We start from the raw sequence: 21254 nt of genomic DNA on the forward strand, positions 1-21254 counted from the left end.
GTCTCTATTTCATCTCAGAGGGTTTCAGAAGCAGCACTTGTTGTAATTATTCCTGACAGATTAACCCATTAATCTCGCTGGCTGTTTGGATTCTAATAATGCAACTGTAGATTTAAGACAAAAAAATGGACTTCGCAACCCAATTCTGCAATTCAGAGTCAATACCACAAGATGTAAGTGATCAACGCTCTCTGCATAGGCAACCTCATGGCAGTTGGCGGTGCACCAGGGAGGAGGAAATTAATCAATTAATATAAAAATGCAACAATTTCCCCAAAAAATGTTGGATTACAGTTCTTATAAGGTATTCAGACAATTGAAATAAATTCATTAGGTCCAAATCTATGATTTTCACATGACTGGCGACACAAAAGTGTCTGACCACCGCCAAAGATGAGACACCTTATAGGGAGGTGGTCAGAGACCTGGCGGTGTGGTGGTCAGAGACCTGGCGGTGTGGTGGTCAGAGACCTGGCGGTGTGGTGGTCAGAGACCTGGCGGTGTGGTGGTCAGAGACCTGGCGGTGTGGTGGTCAGAGACCTGGCGGTGTGGTGGTCAGAGACCTGGCGGTGTGGTGGTCAGAGACCTGGCGGTGTGGTGGTCAGAGACCTGGCGGTGTGGTGGTCAGAGACCTGGCGGTGTGGTGGTCAGAGACCTGGCGGTGTGGTGGTCAGAGACCTGGCGGTGTGGTGGTCAGAGACCTGGTGGTGTGGTGGTCAGAGACCTGGCGGTGTGGTGGTCAGAGACCTGGCGGTGTGGTGGTCAGAGACCTAGCGGTGTGGTGACAGGACAACCACTCTCTCTCTCTCTCAATGTGAGCAGGACTAAGGAGATGATCGTGGACTAGTCTGGCTGAACAGGCCCCCATTGACATCGACAGGGCTGTAGTGGAGCGGGTCGAGAGTTAAGTTCCTTGGCGTCCACATCACCAACAAACTAACATGATACAAACACAACAAGACAGTCATGAAGAGGGAACGACAAAACCTTTTCCCCCTCATGAGACTGAAAAGATTTGGCATGGGTCCCCAGATCCTCAAAACGTTGTACAGCTGCACCATCGAGAGCATGGTGGCATCACCGCCTGGTATGGTAACTGCTCGGCATCTGACCGTAAGGCGCTAGAGAGGTAATGTGTACGGCCCAGTACATCACTGGGAACAAGCTTCCTGCCATCCAGGACCTCTATAACAGGCATCAGAGGAAATCCCATACAATTGTCACGGCGGCACCCAGAGCACCAAGTCTCGGACCAAAAGGCTCCTTAACAGCGTCTACCCCCCCAAGCCATAAGACTGCTGAACAATTAATAAAATGGCCACCGGACTATTTACATTGACCCCCCCTCCATTTGTTTTGTACACTGATGCTACTCGCAGTTCATTATCTATGCACAGTCACTTTACCCCTACCTACATGTACAAATGACCTCGTCTAACCTGTCTGTACCCCTACACACTCTGTACCCCCGCACACTAACTCTGTACCCCCGCACACTAACTCTGTACCCCCGCACACTAACTCTGTACCCCTGCACACTAATTCTGTACCCCTGCACACTAACTCTGTACCCCTGCACACTAACTCTGTACCCCTGCACACTAACTCGGTACCGGTACCCCCTGTATATAGCCTCCACACTAACTCTGTACCGGTACCCCCTGTATATAGCCTCCACACTGACTCTGTACCGGTACACCCTGTATATAGCCTCCACATTGACTCTGTACCGGTACCCCCTGTATATAGCCTCCACATTGACTCTGTACCGGTACCCCCTGTATATAGCCTCCACATTGACTCTGTACCCCTGCACATTGACTCTGTACCCCTGCACATTGACTTGGTACCGGTACCCCTTGTATAAAGCCTCCACATTGACTCTGTACCCCTGCACACTGACTCTGTACCCCTGCACACTGACTCTGTACCCCTGCACACTGACTCTGTACCCCTGCACACTGACTCGGTACCCATACCCCCTGTATAAAGCCTCCACATTGACTCTGTACCCCTGCACACTGACTCTGTACCCCTGCACATTGACTCGGTACCGGTACACCCTGTATATAGCCTCCACATTGACTCTGTACCCCTGCACATTGACTCTGTACCCCTGCACATTGACTTGGTACCGGTACCCCTTGTATAAAGCCTCCACATTGACTCTGTACCCCTGCACACTGACTCTGTACCCCTGCACACTGACTCTGTACCCCTGCACACTGACTCTGTACCCCTGCACACTGACTCGGTACCCATACCCCCTGTATAAAGCCTCCACATTGACTCTGTACCCTGCACACTGACTCTGTACCCCTGCACATTGACTCGGTACCGGTACACCCTGTATATAGTCTCCACATTGACTCGGTACCCCTGCACATTGACTCTGTACCCCTGCACATTGACTCGGTACCGGTACCCCCTGTATATAGCCTCCACATTGACTCTGTACCGTAATACCCTGTATATAGCCTCCACATTGACTCTGTACCCCTGCACATTGACTGTACCGTAATACCCTGTATATAGCCTCCACATTGACTCTGTACCCCTCCACATTGACTGTACCGTAATACCCTGTATATAGCCTCCACATTGACTCTGTACCCCTCCACATTGACTGTACCGGTACACCCTGTATATAGCCTCCACATTGACTCTGTACCCCTGCACATTGACTCGGTACCGGTACCCCCTGTATATAGCCACCACATTGACTCTGTACCGGTACCCCCTGTATATAGCCACCACATTGACTCTGTACCGTAATACCCTGTATATAGCCTCCACATTGACTCTGTACCTGTACCCCCTGTATATAGCCTCCACATTGACTCTGTACCTGTACCCCCTGTATATAGTCTCCACATTGACTCTGTACCCGGTACCCCTGTATATAGTCTCCACATTGACTCTGTACCGGTACCCCCTGTATATAGTCTCCACATTGACTCTGTACCGGTACCCCCTGTATATAGTCTCCACATTGACCCTGTACCGGTACCCCCTGTATATAGCCTCCATATTGACTCTGTACCGTAACCCCCTGTATATAGCCTCCACATTGACTCTGTACCGTAATACCCTGTATATAGCCTCCACATTGTACCGTAATACCCTGTATATAGCCTCCACATTGACTCTGTACCGGTACCCCCTGTATATAGCCTCCACATTGACTCTGTCACGTAATACCCTGTATATAGCCTCCACATTGTACCGTAATACCCTGTATATAGCCTCCACATTGACTCAGTACCGGTACCCCTTGAATATAGCCTCCACATTGACTCTTTACCCCTGCACACTGACTCTGTACCCCTGCACATTGACTCTGTACCGGTACACCCTGTATATAGCCTCCACATTGACTCTGTACTGGTACCCCCTGTATATAGCCTCCACACTAACTCTGTACCGGTACACCCTGTATAAAGCCTCCACATTGACTCTGTACCCCTGCACATTGACTCGGTACGGTACCCCTGTATATAGCCTCCACACTGACTCTGTACCGGTACACCCTGTATATAGCCTCCACATTGACTCTGTACTGGTACCCCCTGTATATAGCCTCCACACTAACTCTGTACCCGGTACCCCCTGTATATAGCCTCCACACTGACTCTGTACTGGTACCCCCTGTATATAGCCTCCACACTGACTCTGTACCGGTACCCCCTGTATATAGCCTCCACACTAACTCTGTACCGGTACCCCCTGTATATAGCCTCCACATTGACTCTGTACCGGTACACCCTGTATATAGCCTCCACACTGACTCTGTACTGGTACCCCGGTATACAGCCTCCACATTGACTCGGTACCGGTACCCCCTGTATATAGCCTCCACATTGACTCGGTACCGGTACCCCCTGTATATAGCCTCCACATTGACTCTGTACCCCTGCACATTGACTGTACCGGTGCCCCCTGTATATAGCCTCCACATTGACTCTGTACCCCTGCACATTGACTCGGTACCGGTACCCCCTGTATAAAGCCTCCACATTGACTCTGTACCCCTGCACACTGACTCTGTACCCCTGCACACTGACTCTGTACCCCTGCACACTGACTCGGTACCCATACCCCCTGTATAAAGCCTCCACATTGACTCTGTGCCCCTGCACACTGACTCTGTACCCCTGCACATTGACTCGGCAACCGGTACCCCTGTATATAGTCTCCACATTGACTCTGTACGGTACCCCTGTATATAGCCTCCACATTGACTCTGTACCGGTACCCCCCTGTATATAGCCTCATTATTGTTATTTTATTGTGTTACTTTTTATAATTTTTTACTTGAGTTTATTTGATCAATGTTGGTTAAGGGCTTGTTAGAAAGCAAGTCTACACTTGTTGTATTCGCCCATGTGACTAATAAAGTTTGATTTGATTTATGCTGGTCTGTTGGTCATAAAAAAAAGTTTCTAACTAGGTGCGTTGGTTCAGAAAACCAGTCAGTATCTGGTGTGACCACCATTTTGCCTCATGCAACGAGACACATCTCCTTCACATAGAGTTGATCAGGCTGTTGATTTGTGTCCTGTGGAATGTTGTCCCCACTCTCCAACGGCTGTGTGAAGTTGATGGATATTGGCAGAAACTGGAACGTGTCAATCCAGAGCATCCCAAACATGGAACACGCTGTCGTACACGTCGGTCCAGAGCATCCCAAACATGGAACACGCTGTCGTACACGTCGGTCCAGAGCATCCCAAACATGGAACACGCTGCAATCGTACACGTCGGTCCAGAGCATCCCAAACGTGGAACCCGCTGTCGTACACGTCGGTCCAGAGCATCCCAAACATGCTCAATGGGTGACATGTCTGGTGAGTATGCAGGCCACTGAAGAACTGGGATATTTTCAGCTTTCTGGAATTGGGTACATCCTTGCAACATGGGGCCGTACATTATCATGCTGAAACATGTGAGGTGATGGCAGCAGATGAATGGTACGACAACAGGCCTCAGATTTTCGTGTGGTTACACGTGGTCTGTGGTTGTGAGGCCGGTTGGGACGTACTGACAAATTCTCTAAAATGGCATTGGACGTTTAAGGTAGAGAAATTAACATTTAATTATCTGGCAACAGCTCTGGAGGACATTCCTGCAGTCAACATGCCAATCGCTCCCTCAAAACTTGAGACATCTGTGGCATCGTGTTGTGTGATAAAACTGCACATTTTAGAGTGGCCTTTAAATTGTCTCCCAGCACAAGGTGCACCTGTGTAATAATCATGCTGTTTAATCAGCTTGATGTGCCACACCTGTCAGGTGGATGGATTATCTTGGCAAAAGAGAAATGCTCACTAACAGGGATGTAAACTACATTTGTGCACAAAGACTTAGGAGAAATAAGCTTTTTGTGGGTTTGGAACATTTCTGGGATCGTTTATTCAGCTCATAAAACACGAGACCAACTCTTAACATGTTGCTTTCATATTTGTGTTGATAATACTTCCATTCATATGAGACTATAGTTCCATTTCAGCTGCCGATCTGAGCACACTGGTACCAAGTCCGCCATTTTGCTGTCACATATACATGCACTCAACTGCCACACCCACCTGTCTGCAGACACCTCTGTCTGTCCCCGTCAGTCTGTCCGTCAGTCTGTCCGTCCTGGCTTGGTGGGACAGGGGCATCCATAGGCTCCTCCTCTGCGGTTTGGGCGTGCCAGCCTGAACTGTGGGAGGGTAAACAGAGTTCATTGTCAGACCAGGGCCATGCATATAGAGTTGGGTCAACTTTTAAACAGTGTTCTAATAGTAGACAGTTTATTTTTTTTATTCAACCTTTATTTAACTAGGCAAGTCTTTAAAGAACAAATTCGTATTTAAAATGACGGTCTATCCCGGACAACGCGGATGCTGGGCCAATTGTGCGCTGCCCTATGGACTCACAATCATGGCCGGTTGTGAGAGCGCAGGCTGGATTCGAACCAGGAACAATGTAGTGACACCTCAAGCACTGAGATGCAGTACCTTGGAGCCCTGTTACATAGCATTGTTTAAATGTCCCCATGTGGTCATAACGGGGTTAACAAGGCTGTTATAGAATGTTACAGTGTCATGTTAATGGGGTTCCTAACATAAAACACTTATAGAATGTTAATAGCGTCATGTTAATGGGGTTCTAACATGGCTGCTTTATAGAATGTTGTAGCGTCATGTTAATGGGATTCTAACATGGCTGCTATGGGAATGTTAATAACGTCATGTTAATGGGGTTCTAGCATGAAACGCTATAGAATGTAGTGTCATGTTAATGGGGATATAGAATGTTGCTTGAGTGTCATAATGGGGTTCTGGCACATGGCTGCTATAGAATGTTGTGGCGTCATGTTAATGGGGTTCTAACATGGCTGCTATAGAATGTTGTAGCGTCATGTTAATGGGGTTCTAACATGGCTGCTATAGAATGTAGTGTCATGTTAATGGGGTTATAGAATGTTGTAGTGTCATAATGGGGTTCTAACATGGCTGCTATAGAATGTTGTAGCGTCATGTTAATGGGGTTCTAACATGGCTGCTATAGAATGTTGTAGTGTCATGTGAATGGGGTTCTAACATGGCTGCTATAGAATGTCGTAGTGTCATGTTAATGGGGTTCTAACATGGCTGCTATAGAATGTTGTAGCGTCATGTTAATGGGGTTCTAACATGGCTGCTATAGAATGTTGTAGTGTCATGTTAATGGGGTTCTAACATGGCTGCTATAGAATGTTGTAGTGTCATGTTAATGGGGTTATAGAATGTTGTAGTGTCATAATGGGGTTCTAACATGGCTGTTATAGAATGTTGTAGTGTCATGTTAATGCATCATAATGCAGAAACCTCCATTTCCTCACTCGGTGGAGTGTTACACTCTATTAGCCGTTGAAGACATAAACTAGATCTGGATCTGGATTCAAATCTGTCTCACCCTCTGAGTGGTACAGTGTAAAGACAACAGCTCTCCCACACCATATGTCCCCGCAATAATTACCATAATTAACTTAATACCAGCAGACTGCATTTTTGATCTGTTTTAGCCAAATTGACAATTCAAGGGTTTTAAAATATCCACACATTAAATTAAATCAAGTGTGCAAGACAGTGTGCAATAAAGTGTAGATGAGAAGCTCCTGTATTGTTTGAATTGCTCTCTTTATTTTTTGTCTGTCTATATACTATGGTATTTACGGTATTCTGATCTGTCTACACAGGTGAGGCAGGAATGGGGCTTTGGTCACATCAGATCCAAGTCTCGTGTAAACAGAAAAAAGTGGTAAATCTGATGTTGAAGAGAGAGAGAGAGATCTCACTCGACATATTTTACTCATATGACGTCTGGGTCCAGGATAACTTTTTACCACTTAATCTGCTGTGGTATCTTGGTGCCCCACATGTCGTTTCTCGGTGTGTGACTATTGGTGAGGACTGGTACAGAGTCAATGTGGAGGCTATATACAGGGGGTACCGGTACAGAGTCAATGTGGAGACTATATACAGGGTATTACGGTACAGAGTCAATGTGGAGGCTATATACAGGGTATTACGGTACAGAGTCAATGTGGAGGCTATATACAGGGTATTACGGTACAGAGTCAATGTGGAGGCTATATACAGGGTATTACGGTACAGAGTCAATGTGGAGGCTATATACAGGGTATTATGGTAGAGTCAATGTGGAGGCTATATACAGGGTATTACGGTACAGAGTCAATGTGGAGGCTATATACAGGGGTACTGGTACAGAGTCAATGTGGAGGCTATATACAGGTGGTACTGGTACAGAGTCATGTGGAAGCTATATACAGGTGGTACTGGTACAAGAGTCAATGTGGAGGCTATATACAGGGGGTACTGGTACAGAGTCAATGTGGAGGCTATATGCAGGGGTACTGGTACAGAGTCAATGTGGAGGCTATATACAGGGGGTACTGGTACAGAGTCAATGTGGAAGCTATATACAGGTGGTACTGGTACAGAGTCAATGTGGAGGCTATATACAGGGTATTACGGTACAGAGTCAATGTGGAGGCTATATACAGGGGGTACTGGTACAGAGTCAATGTGGAGGCTATATACAGGGGGTACCAGTACAGAGTCAATGTGGAGGCTATATACAGGGGGTACCGGTACAGAGTCAATGTGGAGGCTATATACAGGGGGTACCGGTACAGAGTCAATGTGGAGGCTATATACAGGGGGTACCGGTACAGAGTCAATGTGGAGGCTATATACAGGGGGTACCGGTACAGAGTCAATGTGGAGGCTATATACAGGGGGTACCAGTACAGAGTCAATGTGGAGGCTATATACAGGTGGTACCGGTACAGAGTCAATGTGGATGGGCAGAATTAAGCATTTCTTGCAGTAAAATGACACCAAATGTAGGCATAAATATATATAAATTGTGAATGCTCAGTTCGCCACCATCTGTATGGGGTCATCTTTATCAGCATCATAAATGCAGATTTTCCACATGACAGAAGAGAAGCTTCATGTTAACTAACAAATAGTCAAATATCGGAAATTACAGTATGAGCAGAAACACATCTGTATCAGGTAACAACCCCCCAAATATCATTAGCTGTAGCCTGGAGTGGATTTCCTTTAACAGAGGGTGTGGGCCTCAGACTTTCACTTCATCGGTCGGTTATTAGCTATTGTGGGCATCTGACCCACGCACCACTAGTGTGTGATGCTTACAACCCCATATCCCCTGGGACAGTAGCTGGAGTAATTATCTATGGGGCGGGATTAGGGTGGTAAATGTGTATCTCTTTTCCTCAGGGGCGGCAGGTAGCCTAGTGGTTAGAGTGTAGAGGTGGCAGGGTAGCCTAGTGGTTAGAGTGTAGAGGTGGCAGGGTAGTCTAGTGGTTAGAGTGTAGAGGCGGCAGGGTAGCCTAGTGGTTAGAGTGTAGAGGCGGCAGGTAGCCTAGTGGTTAGAGTGTAGAGGCGGCAGGGTAGACTAGTGGTTAGAGTGTTGGGCCAGTAACCGAAAGGTTGCTGGATCGAATCCCCGAGCTGACAAGGTGTCGTTCTGCCCCTGAACAAGGCACTGTTCCCCATTAGGCCGTTGTTGTAAAATGAGAATTTGTTCTTAACTGACTTGCCGAGTTAAATAAAGGTTGGGCGGTGGTCAACGTGTATCTCTTACTCTCAGGGATGTCCTTCTCTCCAGCGAAGTCATACGGGTCGTAGGCCTCGCTGCTCTGGGAACCGCGGCGACTTCTACAGGACAGAACACAGGTCAGCAGACAAATCCTGTGTTTCAACCTTCATTCATACAGCTCCGCGGCAAAGATCAAATATCCGCCAGAAGAGAGAATTAGTTCATGAGCTAGTTAATGGCCTCTGTAACAGATTATGGGGTCTGAGGACACTAGTGGGGGTGTGATTATGGGGGTCTGAGGACACTAGTGGGGGTGTGATTATGGGGGTCTGAGGACACTAGTGGGGGGTGTGATTATGGGGGTCTGAGGAGGACAATAGGGGGGTGTGATTATGGGGGTCTGAGGAGGACACTAGTGGGGTCTGAGGAGGACACTGAGGGGGTGTGATTATGGGGGTCTGAGGAGGACAATAGTGGGGTGTGATTATGGGGGTCTGAGAGGACACTAGGGTGGGGGTCTGAGGACACCTAGAGGGGGTGTGTGATTATGAGGGTCTGAGGAGGACAATAGTGGGGGTGTGATTATGGGGGTCTGAGGAGGACACTAGAGGGGATGTGATTATGGGGGGTCTGAGGAGGACACTAGAGGGGATGTGATTATGGGGGTCTGAGGAGGACACTAGTGGGGGTCTAAGGAGGACAATAGTGGGGGTGATTATGGGGGTCTGAGGAGGACACTAGTGGGGGTGTGATTATGGGGGTCTGAGGAGGACACTAGTGGGGGGTGTGATTATGGGCGTCTGAGCAGGCCACTAGTGGGTGGTGTCTTAAGCCGTACCTCTTCTTCTCTGAGCGAGGGGTACGCTGTGTTGTCTCTTCCTCCTCTGAGTCAGACTCCTGCTCCTTCCTCCCCCTCTTCTTCTCCTTCTCCAGAACCTACGGAACAACGGGACGGAACCTTTTAGAACAACGGGACGGAACCTACAGAACCATGGATTTGGAACCTTTTAGAACAACGGGACGGAACAGAGATTGGTTGAACTTAAACGAACAGAAAGACACCAGACAGACTTCACCAGAGTTTATTCAAATGAAGATGAAAAGCCGTGACAAATGCAACAATCTGTCAACTCTGCACGTCGGAGTCCACTGACCTTTTGGAAGTACGCCAACTGGACCAGCTCCACAGCGACCTCTGAGTCCTCCAGCTCCACAGCCTTACTCATGCGGGCTTTAGCGTGGGCCGAAGACAGACGGATCAGGGTCTCCAGAGTACGAGCAGTTACTGGGACGTCTGGAGGGGGAGAGAGGAGGGGTTAGGACAGGGAGAGAGAGGAGGGGTTAGACAGGGAGAGGGAGGGTTAGACAGGGAGAGAGAGAGGAGGGGTTAGACAGGGGAGAGAGGAGGGGTTAGACAGGGAGAGGAGGGTTAGACAGGGAGAGAGGGGAGGGGTTAGACAGAGAGAGAGAGAGGGAGGGGTTAGACAGGGAGAGAGAGGGGGGTTAGACAGGGAGAGAGAGGAGGGGGTTAGACAGGGAGAGAGAGGGTTAGACAGGGGAGAGAGAGGGAGGGGTTAGACAGGGAGAGAGAGGGGGGTTAGACAGGGGAGAGGAGAGAGGAGGGGTTAGACAGGAGAGAGAGGGAGGGGTTAGACAGGGAGAGAGAGAGGAGGGGGTTAGACAGGGAGAGAGGAGGGTTAGACAGGGAGAGAGAGGAGGGGGTTAGACAGGGAGAGAGAGAGGAGGGTTAGACAGGGAGAGAGAGAGGAGGGGTTAGACAGGGAGGGAGAGAGGAGGGGTTAGACAGGGAGGGAGAGAGGAGGGGTTAGACAGGGAGAGGAGGGGTTAGACAGGGAGAGGAGGGGTTAGGGCAGGGAGAGAGGGAGGGCAGGGGGTCAGACAGAGAGAGAGGAGAGGGGTTAGACAGGGGAGAGGAAGGCAGGGGTCAGACAGAGAGAGAGGAGAGGGGGTTAGACAGGGAGAGAGGAAGGCAGGGGGTCAGACAGGGAGAGGGAGAGGGGTTAGACAGGGAGAGAGGAGGGGTTGGAAGGCAGGGAGAGAGGAGAGGGGTTAGACAGGGAGAGAGGAGGGGGTTAGACAGGGGAGAGAGGAGGGGTTAGACAGGGAGAGAGAGGAGGGGTTAGACAGGGGGAGGAGAGGGGGTTAGACAGGGAGAGAGAGAGGAGGGGGTTAGACAGGGAGAGAGAGAGGAGAGGGGTTAGACAGGGAGAGAGGAGGGGTTAGACAGGGAGAGAGGAGGGGTTAGACAGGGAGAGGGCAGGGGGTCAGACAGAGAGGGAGGAGAGGGGGTTAGACAGGGAGAGAGGAAGGCAGGGGGTCAGACAGAGAGAGAGGAGAGGGGTTAGACAGGGAGAGAGGAAGGCAGGGGGTCAGACAGAGAGAGAGGAGAGGGGGTTAGACAGGGGAGAGGAAGGCAGGGGGTCAGACAGGGAGAGGAGAGGGGTTAGACAAAGGAGAGAGGAGAGGGGTTAGACAGGGAGAGAGGGAGGGGTTCGACAGGGAGAGAGGGAGAGGGGTTAGACAAGGAGAGAGGAGGGGGTTAGACAAGGAGAGAGGAGGGGTTAGACAAGAGGAGAGGACGGGTTAGACAGGGAGAGAGAGAGGAGGGGTTAGACAGGGAGAGAGAGAGGAGGGGTTAGACAGGGAGAGGAGAGAGGGAGAGGGAGGGGTCAGACAGGGAGAGAGGAGGGGTCAGACAGGGAGAGAGGAGGGGTCAGACAGGGAGAGAGGAGGGGTCAGACAGGGAGAGAGGGAGGGGTCAGACAGGGGGAGAGAGGAGGGGTCAGACAGGAGGAGGAGGGGGTCAGACAGGGAGGGGTCAGACAGGAGAGAGGAGGGGGTCAGACAGGGAGAGAGGAGGGGTCAGACAGGGGAGAGAGGAGGGGTCAGACAGGGAGAGAGAGGAGGGGTCAGACAGGAGAGAGGAGGGGTCAGACAGGGAGAGAGGAGGGGTCAGACAGGGAGAGAGGAGGGGTCAGGGACAGGGAGAGAGGAGGGGTCAGACAGGAGAGAGGAGGGGTCAGACAGGGAGAGAGGAGGGGTCAGACAGGGAGAGAGGAGGGGTCAGACAGGGAGGAGAGGGGGTTAGACAAGGAGAGAGGAGGGGTTAGCCAAGGAGAGAGAGGGGTTAGGACAAGGAGAGAGGAGCGTTAGACAAGGAGAGGAGGGGTTAGACAGGGAGAGAGGAGGGGTTAGACAGGGAGAGAGGAGGGGTTAGACAGGGAGAGAGGAGGGGTTAGACAGGGAGAGAGGGGCGGCAGGGGTCAAGGTGTGTGTAGGGCCGGGGGAAGGTGTGTGTAGGGGTCAAGGTGTGTGTAGGGGTCAAGGTGTGTGTAGGGGCTTTAAGGTGTGTGTAGGGGTCAAGGTGTGTGAAGGGGTCAAGGTGTGTGTAGGGGTCAAGTGTGTGTGTAGGGCCAAGGTGTGTGTAGATGTACGACTAAGAACATGTATTTACACAAACAGTCAGTCCGATCTTTTGACAATAATTGGCCTTTTGACCAATCAGATCAGATCAGATCGAATAATTGGGCAGAAGATCTGAATTGGGCTGCCTGTGTAAACGCAGCCTCATGGTGTCTAAGGGGCTCACTCTGGAAATATCGTTCCCAGCTGTTCCTGGCTTCTCAGCCTGGAGTACTCTCTTCCGCAATGTGATTGGCTGCTTCCTGGGTCAACGTAGGGGTCAACACCTTGGCGATGTGGATGTACTTCCCTCATGAACTCCTTGCTCACGATGTTCTCTCTAAACAACAGCAGAATCTGTTAGCATGGAAACGGGTACAGAGAAACAGAAGATGTCCACCGTGCTGTGATGAGGGACACTCCTTACCTCTTGGTGCCGTGCAGCAGGTTGTTAGTGTTTCCTGTGTGTGTGTGTGTGTGTGTGTATATATCTCCATACCTGCGTCTCTTGGTGCCGTGCAGCAGGTTGTTGTGTTTCCTGTGTGTGTGTGTATGTGTGTGTGTATATATCTCCATACCTGCGTATCTTGGTGCCGTGCAGGAGGTTGTTGTGTTTCCTGTGTGTGTGTGTGTGTGTGTGTGTATATATATCTCCATACCTGCGTCTCTTGGTGCCGTGCAGGAGGTTGTTGTGTTTCCTGTGTGTGTGTGTGTGTGTGTGTGTGTATATATCTCCATACCTGCGTCTCTTGGTGCCGTGCAGCAGGTTGTTGTGTTTCCTGTGTGTGTGTGTGTGTGTGTATATTCCTACCTGTGTCTCTGGTGCCGTGCAGGGAGGTTGTTGTGTTTCCTGTGTGTGTGTGTGTATATCTCCATACCTGCCTCTTTGGTGCCGTGCAGGTTGTTGTGTTTCTGTGTGTGTGTGTGTGTGTGTGTGTGTGTGTATATATCTCCATACCTGCGTCTCTTGGTGCCGTGCAGCAGGTTGTTGTGTTTCCTGTGTGTGTGTGTGTGTGTGTGTGTGTGTATATCTCCATACCTGCGTCTCTTGGTGCCGTGCAGCAGGTTGTTGTGTTTCCTGTGTGTGTGTGTGTGTGTGTGTGTGTGTGTGTGTGTGTGTGTGTCTCCATACCTGCGTCTCTTGGTGCCGTGCAGCAGGTTGTTGTGTTTCTCGTAGACCTGCAGCTCCTCCTGCTCCTCCTGAACCGAGTCAGGATCCTCAGTGGCCAGGATGTCCACTGACCCACCAAAGGCCATCGCTGCCACACACACACACACACACACACACACACACACACACACACACACACACACACACACACACACACCGTAAGTACCGTAGGCTACAGAGACACATGTTTGGTTGTTTTGGTCCTGTACTCCAGCACTTTGGATTTGAACCGACGGTTAAAGTGCTGACAAGCTTTAATTTGAGAGTATTTTCACCCACATCGGCTGTTGGGAAAGTACAGCCAAAATTGATTACAGATAGTTACTGAATAAATTGTGAATAATGATGAGTGAGAAAATTAAAAACGCACAAATATCATACCTCCAAGACATGCTAACCTCTCACCATTACAATAACAGGGGAGGTTAGCATGTTATATCATACCCCCAAGACATGCTAACCTCTCACCATTACAATAACAGGGGAGGTTAGCATGTTATATCATACCTCCAAGACATGCTAACCTCTCACCATTACAATAACAGGGGAGGTTAGCATGTTATATCATACCCCCAAGACATGCTAACCTCTCACCATTACAATAACAGGAGAGGTTAGCATGTTATATCATACCCCCAAGACATGCTAACCTCTCACCATTACAATAACAGGGGAGGTTAGCATGTTATATCATACCTCCAAGACATGCTAACCTCTCACCATTACAATAACAGGGGAGGTTAGCATGTTATATCATACTCCCAAGACATGCTAACCTCCCACCATTACAATAACAGGGAGGTTAGCATGTTATATCATACCCTCAAGACATGCTAACCTCTCACCATTACAATAACAGGGGAGGTTAGCATGTTATATCATACCCCAAGACATGCTAATCTCCCACCATTACAATAACAGGGGAGGTTAGCATTTCATATCATACCCCCAAGACATGCTAACCTCTCACCATTACAATAACAGGGGAGGTTAGCATGTTATATCATACCCCCAAGACATGCTAACCTCTCACCATTACAATAACAGGGGAGGTTAGCATGTTATATCATACCCCCAAGACATGCTAACCTCTCACCATTACAATAACAGGGGAGGTTAGCATTTAATTAAAAGCTGAGCAGCGACCCACCATGAGCAGTGTTCAAATATATCAAGACCAAAGAACAACTAAAACATGTACCTTCTGAAGAAAAACAGCAAAAAAAACAAAGTAAATATACCCCCACCCGGGCCCCTATCCCCCCCCTACCCGGGCCCCTATCCCCCCACCTGGGCCCCTATCCCCCCCCCACCTGGGCCCCTATCCCCCCCCCCCCACCCGGGCCCCCTATCCCCCCCCCACCCGGGCCCCTATCCCCCCCACCTGGGCCCCTATCCCCCGGGCCCCTATCCCCCCCATCTGGGCCCCTATCCCCCCCACCCGGGCCCCTATCCCCCCACCCACCCGGGCCCCTATCCCCCCACCCACCCGGGCCCCTATCCCCCCACCCGGGCCCCTATCCCACCCACCTGGTATGCAGACCTTTGATAAAGCCAAGCACTAAAACATCTGATTTAGATACAACTACTTATAAAGCCTTAATAAGTAGTTGATGAAATGAATCAGGTTGACTCAGGTTGAATCAGGCCTGCAGAACCAGTAGTCTGAAGGACCAGGGCTGGTGATCACTGTCTGTTTTCACCAGAGAGAAAGCTATACTGCCACCTAGTGGTGTATCAGAATGTTACCTGTCCCGTCCTGTTCGCGGGGTCTCTGTATCGATGCATCCTGAGGACGTGGTCTGAGATCTCTCTGTCCTGCTCTGCATCCATGTGGTCCAACATGATGAAGAGCAGGTCAAACTGAGACAGCAGAGAGTCCTGCAGACCAATGTTCTCCATAGGAGTCTTATACTGATCGTACTGGGAGAGAGAAGAGTAAGGGTTAGATGACTTCTAGAGAGAGAGAGAGAGAGAAGGGTTAGATGACTTCTAGAGAGAGAGGAGAGAGAAAGGGTTAGATGACTTCTAGAGAGAGAGAGGGTTAGATGACTTCTAGAGAGAGAGAAAGGGTTAGATAACTTCTAGAGAGAGAGAGAGGGTTAGATGACTTCTAGAGAGAGAGAGGGTTAGATGACTTCTAGAGAGAGAGAAAGGGTTAGATAACTTCTAGAGAGAGGCAGAGAGAGAGAAAGAGAGGAGAGAGAAAGGGTTAGATAACTTCTAGAGAGAGAGGCAGAGAGAGAGAAAGAGAGGAGAGAGAAAGGGTTAGATAACTTCTAGAGAGGCAGAGAGAGAGAAAGAGAGAGGAGAGAGAAAGGGTTAGATAACTTCTAGAGAGAGAGGCAGAGAGAGAAAGAGAGAGGAGAGAGAGAAAGGGTTAGATAACTTCTAGAGAGAGAGGCAGAGAGAGAGAAAGAGAGAGGAGAGAGAGAAAGGGTTAGATAACTTCTAGAGAGAGAGGCAGAGAGAGAGAAAGAGAGAGGAGAGAGAGAAAGGGTTAGATAACTTCTAGAGAGAGAGAGAGACAGAGAGAGAGACAGAGAAAGGGTTAGATAACTTCTAGAGAGCGAGACAGAGAGAGAGAGGGTTAAAAGAAGGATAGGTTAATTTTATACATGTTTTATAACAAAGTGTTCAGACACAATAGAAAGGGAAGACATTATGTGTCAAAGGTCAGAACTATAAACTCACCCTGCCGTAGACGGGGTTGGCAGCTGCCAGCACGGAGCAGCGGGCGTTGAGCCTGGCATGGATACCGGCCTTGGCGATGGTGACACGGCCCTGCTCCATCACCTCGTGGATGGCTGTACGGTCCATGTCGGACATCTTGTCAAACTCATCGATACAGACCACACCCCTGTCCCCCAGAACCATCGCCCCAGCCTCCAGACGACGCTCACCTTATGAGGAGGAGCAGAGTAGGGGAGAGAGAGTGATGGGGAGAGAGAGAGGGTGATGGGGAGAGGGTGATGGGGAGAGAGGGTGATGGGGAGAGAGAGAGATGGGGGGAGAGAGAGAGATGGGCGGAGAGAGGCAGGGAGAGAGGGAGAGAGTGATGGGGAGAGAGAGAGAGATGGGGGGAGAAGTGATGGGGGAGAGAGAGATGGAGAGAGGCAGGGGGAGAGAGAGAGTGATGGGGGAGAGAGAGTGATGGGGAGAGAGAGTGATGGGGAGAGAGAGAGAGTGATGGGGGAGAGAGAGTGATGGGGAGAGAGAGAGTGATGGGGAGAGAGAGAGAGTGATGGGAGAGAGAGAGAGTGATGGGGAGAGAGAGAGTGATGGGGAGAGAGAGAGAGTGATGGGGAGAGAGAGTGATGGGAGAGAGTGAGGAGAGAGAGAGTGAGTGGGGAGAGAGAGTGATGGGGAGAGAGAGTGATGGGGAGAGAGAGATGGGGAGAGAGAGTGATGGGGGAGAGAGAGTGATGGGGAGAGAGGTAGGGAGAGAGAGAGAGAGAGAGTGATGGGGAGAGAGAGAGTAGAGGGTGAGGGGAGAGAGAGTGATGGCAGAGGGAGGGGAGAGAGAGTGATGGGGAGAGAGTAGGGATGGGGAGAGAGAGTGATGGGAGAGAGAGTGATGGAGAGAGAGAGAGTGATGGGAGAGAGAGAGAGATGGGGAGAGAGAGTGATGGGGAGAGAGAGTGATGGGGGAGAGAGAGAGTGATGGGGAGAGAGAGAGATGGGGGAGAGAGAGAGTGATAGAGAGGCGGGGGAGAGAGAGAGTGATGGGAGAGAGAGTGATGGGGAGAGAGAGTGATGGGAGAGAGAGTGATGGGGAGAGGTGATGGGAGAGAGAGAGTGATGGGGAGAGAGAGAGAGATGGGGATAGCAGAGTGATGGGGAGAGAGAGGAGAGGGAGAGAGTGATGGGGAGAGAGAGAGATGAGGGAGAGAGAGTGATGGGGAGAGAGAGTGATGGGGAGAGGGTGATGGGAGAGAGAGAGTGATGGGGAGAGAGAGAGAGATGAGGGAGAGAGAGTGATGGGGAGAGAGAGTGATGGGGAGAGAGAGTGATGGGGAGAGAGAGAGTGATGGGGAGAGAGTGATGGGAGAGAGAGAGAGTGATGGGGAGAGAGAGTGATGGGGAGAGAGAGTGATGGGGAAGAGAGAGAGTGATGGGGAGAGAGAGATGAGAGAGAGAGAGTGATGGGAGAGAGAGTGATGGAGAGAGAGTGATGGGGAGAGAGAGTGATGGGGAGAGAGAGAGGATGGGGAGAGAGAGAGTGATGGGGAGAGAGAGTGATGGGGAGAGAGAGTGATGGGGAGAGAGAGAGTGATGGGGAGAGAGAGTGATGGGGAGAGAGAGTGATGGGGAGAGAGAGTGATGGGAGAGAGAGTGATGGGAGAGAGAGAGTGATGGGGAGAGAGAGTGATGGGGAGAGAGGTGGGGAGAGAGAGTGATGGGGAGAGAGTGATGGGGAGAGAGAGTGATGGGGAGAGAGTGATGGGGAGAGAGTGATGGGAGAGAGAGTGATGGGAGAGAGAGTGATGGGGAGAGAGAGTGATGGGGAGAGAGAGTGATGGGAGAGAGTGATGGGAGAGAGAGTGATGGGGAGAGAGAGTGATGGGGAGAGAGAGTGATGGGAGAGAGAGTGATGGGGAGAGAGAGTGATGGGAGAGAGAGTGATGGGGAGAGAGAGTGATGGGGAGAGAGTGATGGGGAGAGAGAGTGATGGGAGAGAGAGTGATGGGAGAGAGAGTGATGGGAGAGAGAGTGATGGGAGAGAGAGAGGATGGGGAGAGAGAGAGTGATGGAGAGAGAGAGTAGAGATGGCGGGAACAGAGAGAGTGATGGGGAGAGAGAGTGGGGAGAGAGAGAGTGATGGGAGAGGGAGTGGAGAGAGAGAGTGATGGGGAGAGAGTGATGGGGAGAGAGTGATGGGGAGAGAGAGTGATGGGGAGAGAGAGTGATGGGAGAGAGAGTGATGGGAGAGAGAGTGATGGGGAGAGAGTGATGGGGAGAGAGAGTGATGAGAGAGATGAGGAGAGAGTGATGAGGGAGAGAGAGTGATGGGGAGAGAGAGTGATGGGGAGAGAGAGTGATGGGGAGAGAGTGATGGGGAAGAGAGTGGGGAGAGAGAGAGATAAAGAGAGATGCGGAGAGAGGGGGGTTCAGTGAGTCATTTTGGGTCCTTCAGTTATTCAATTAATTTGTTTTTTCATTGTCAGTATGATTTAGTTATCGACTTAATTGTTTAATGTTTCACGATCATTCATAACACTATTGTGTCAGCTATGATTTTTCTCATTCAGTAAAACTTTAACTTGTGTGTGTGTGTCTGTGTGTATGTCTGTGTGTGTGTGTCTGTGTGTGTGTGTGTGTGTGTCTGTGTGTGTGTGTGTGTGTGTGTGTGTCTGTGTGTGTGTGTGTGTGTGTGTGTGTGTGTGTGTGTGTGTGTCTGTGTGTATGTCTGTGTGTGTGTGTGTGTGTGTGTGTGTGTGTGTGTGTGTGTGTGTGTGTGTGTGTGTGTGTGTGTCGTGTGTGTGTGTGTGTGTGTGTCTGTGTGTGTGTGTGTGTCTGTGTGTGTGTGTGTGTGTGTCTGTGTGTGTGTCTGTGTGTCTGTGTGTCTGTGTCTGTGTGTGTGTGTGTGTGTCTATACCAGTCTCCTGGTCAGTGGTAACAGCAGCGGTCAGGCCCAGCCCCAGATGACCCTCGGCCGGTGGTTGGGATGGCCGGGGGTGCCGTGTGCAGGACATAACGGAGCAGCTGGGACTTGGCCACCGACGGGTCACCTAGTGGAGGGAGAGAGACGGGTCACCTAGTGGAGGAGAGAGCGACGGGTCACCTAGTGGAGGGAGAGAGAGACGGGTCACCTAGTGGAGGGAGAGAGCGACGGGTCACCTAGTGGAGGGAGAGAGAGACGGGTCACCTAGTGGAGGAGAGAGCGACGGGTCACCTAGTGGATGGAGAGGCGACGGGTCACCTAGTGGAGGGAGAGAGCGACGGGTCACCAAGTGGAGGGAGAGAGAGACGGGTCACCAAGTGGAGGGAGAGAGAGACGGGTCACCCTAGTGGAGGAGAGAGAGGCGGGTCACCTAGTGGAGGGAGAGAGAGAGCGGGTCACCTAGTGGAGGAGAGAGAGTGAGACGAGAGAGAGTGAGACAGACAGAGAGAGAGACAGAGAGAGACAGACAGGCACAGACAGAAGAGAGAGCACAGACAGAGAGAGAGACACAGACAGAGAGAGACAGACAGGCACAGACAGAGAGAGAGAGGAGAGAGATAGAGAGAGACAGACAGACAGGCACAGACACAGAGAGAGACAGACAGAGAGAGACAGACAGACAGAGAGACAGAGACAGACAGAGAGAGACAGAGACAGAGAGCGAGAGACAGACAGACAGAGAGAGACAGAGAGAGACAGAGAGAGAGAGAGAGAGAGAGAGAGAGAGAGAGAGAGACAGAGAGAGAGAGAGAGAGAGATGTCGTCTCAGTACCTATGAGCAGTACATTGATGTCTCCTCTGATACGTGACCCATTCTCCAGAACCTTCTCCACTCCTCCCAGCAACATACACAGGATGGCCTTCTTAATGTATTCGTGACCGTGGATACTGGGGGCTAAGGAGCGGGCCAGCTGGTCAAACACATCCTGGATAGGAGACAGGATGAACAGACGTTGAGGAACGGCGTTCGAGCAAGACAGATCCCCCTTGACCTCAGGAAGAAGCGTTCGCGAACAGAGCGACTATCCCGTCTTGTCAGATCAAGGAAAGACACTATTGAGGTGTGTCCACGGTGACAGGTCGAGTGTTCGCGAACAGAGCGACTATCCCGTCTTGTCAGATCAAGGAAAGAGACACTATTGAGGTGTATCCACGGTGACAGCTAGAGGGGCTAGAGGGGAAGCGTATCAGGTCCTTACCTGCTTTGACTTGCTGAAGAGTTTGATCTTGGCGGCGTCGTCCGCTGAGAAGTACGGAGACACTTCTTTACTCATCTGTTTCACCTGACAGGCTATCATGATGGTCCTGGAGAACAGAGTAAGACGTCTCACTTCCTGAGAGAAACGCCTCACTTCCTGACAGAAACGCCTCACTTCCTGACAGAAACGTCTCACCTTCCTGACAGAAACGTCCCACTTCCTGACAGAAACGCTCACTTCCTGGCAAACGTCTCACTTCCTGACAGAAACGCCTCACTTCCTGACAGAAACGTCATTTAACAACGTCTTGTAATAATGCAAGTCAAGTAATAGTGTTTGTGTGAAGTGTATATTTTTTAGACGGGACTTTGTCAACTTTTAGGGTGTTTTGTATTTCAGACCTAAAGGACGTTCAGAGCGTCTGTCCTCACCTAGAGGACGTTCAGAGCGTCTGTCCTCACCTAGAGGACGTTCAGAGCGTCTGTCCTCACCTAGAGGACGTTTCAGAGCGTCTGTCCTCACCTAGAGGACATTTCAGAGCGTCTGTCCTCACCTAGAGGACATTTCAGAGCGTCTGTCCTCACCTAGAGGACGTTTCCAGAGCGTCTGTCCTCACCTAGAGGACATTTCAGAAGCCGTCTGTCCTCACCTAGAGGACATTTCAGAGCGTCTGTCC

General features: G+C 50.5%; 1 pseudogene; it reads right to left on the reverse strand.

The window, feature by feature from the left end:
- Window positions 1–9458: 9458 nt before the first annotated feature.
- Window positions 9459–20874, reverse strand: LOC135534309 (zygotic DNA replication licensing factor mcm3-like; annotated as a pseudogene).
- Between the last annotated feature and the right edge of the window lie 380 nt (window positions 20875–21254).

This window comes from Oncorhynchus masou, unplaced genomic scaffold, assembly GCF_036934945.1.
Source record: "Oncorhynchus masou masou isolate Uvic2021 unplaced genomic scaffold, UVic_Omas_1.1 unplaced_scaffold_3246, whole genome shotgun sequence".
Lineage (NCBI taxonomy): Eukaryota > Metazoa > Chordata > Actinopteri > Salmoniformes > Salmonidae > Oncorhynchus > Oncorhynchus masou.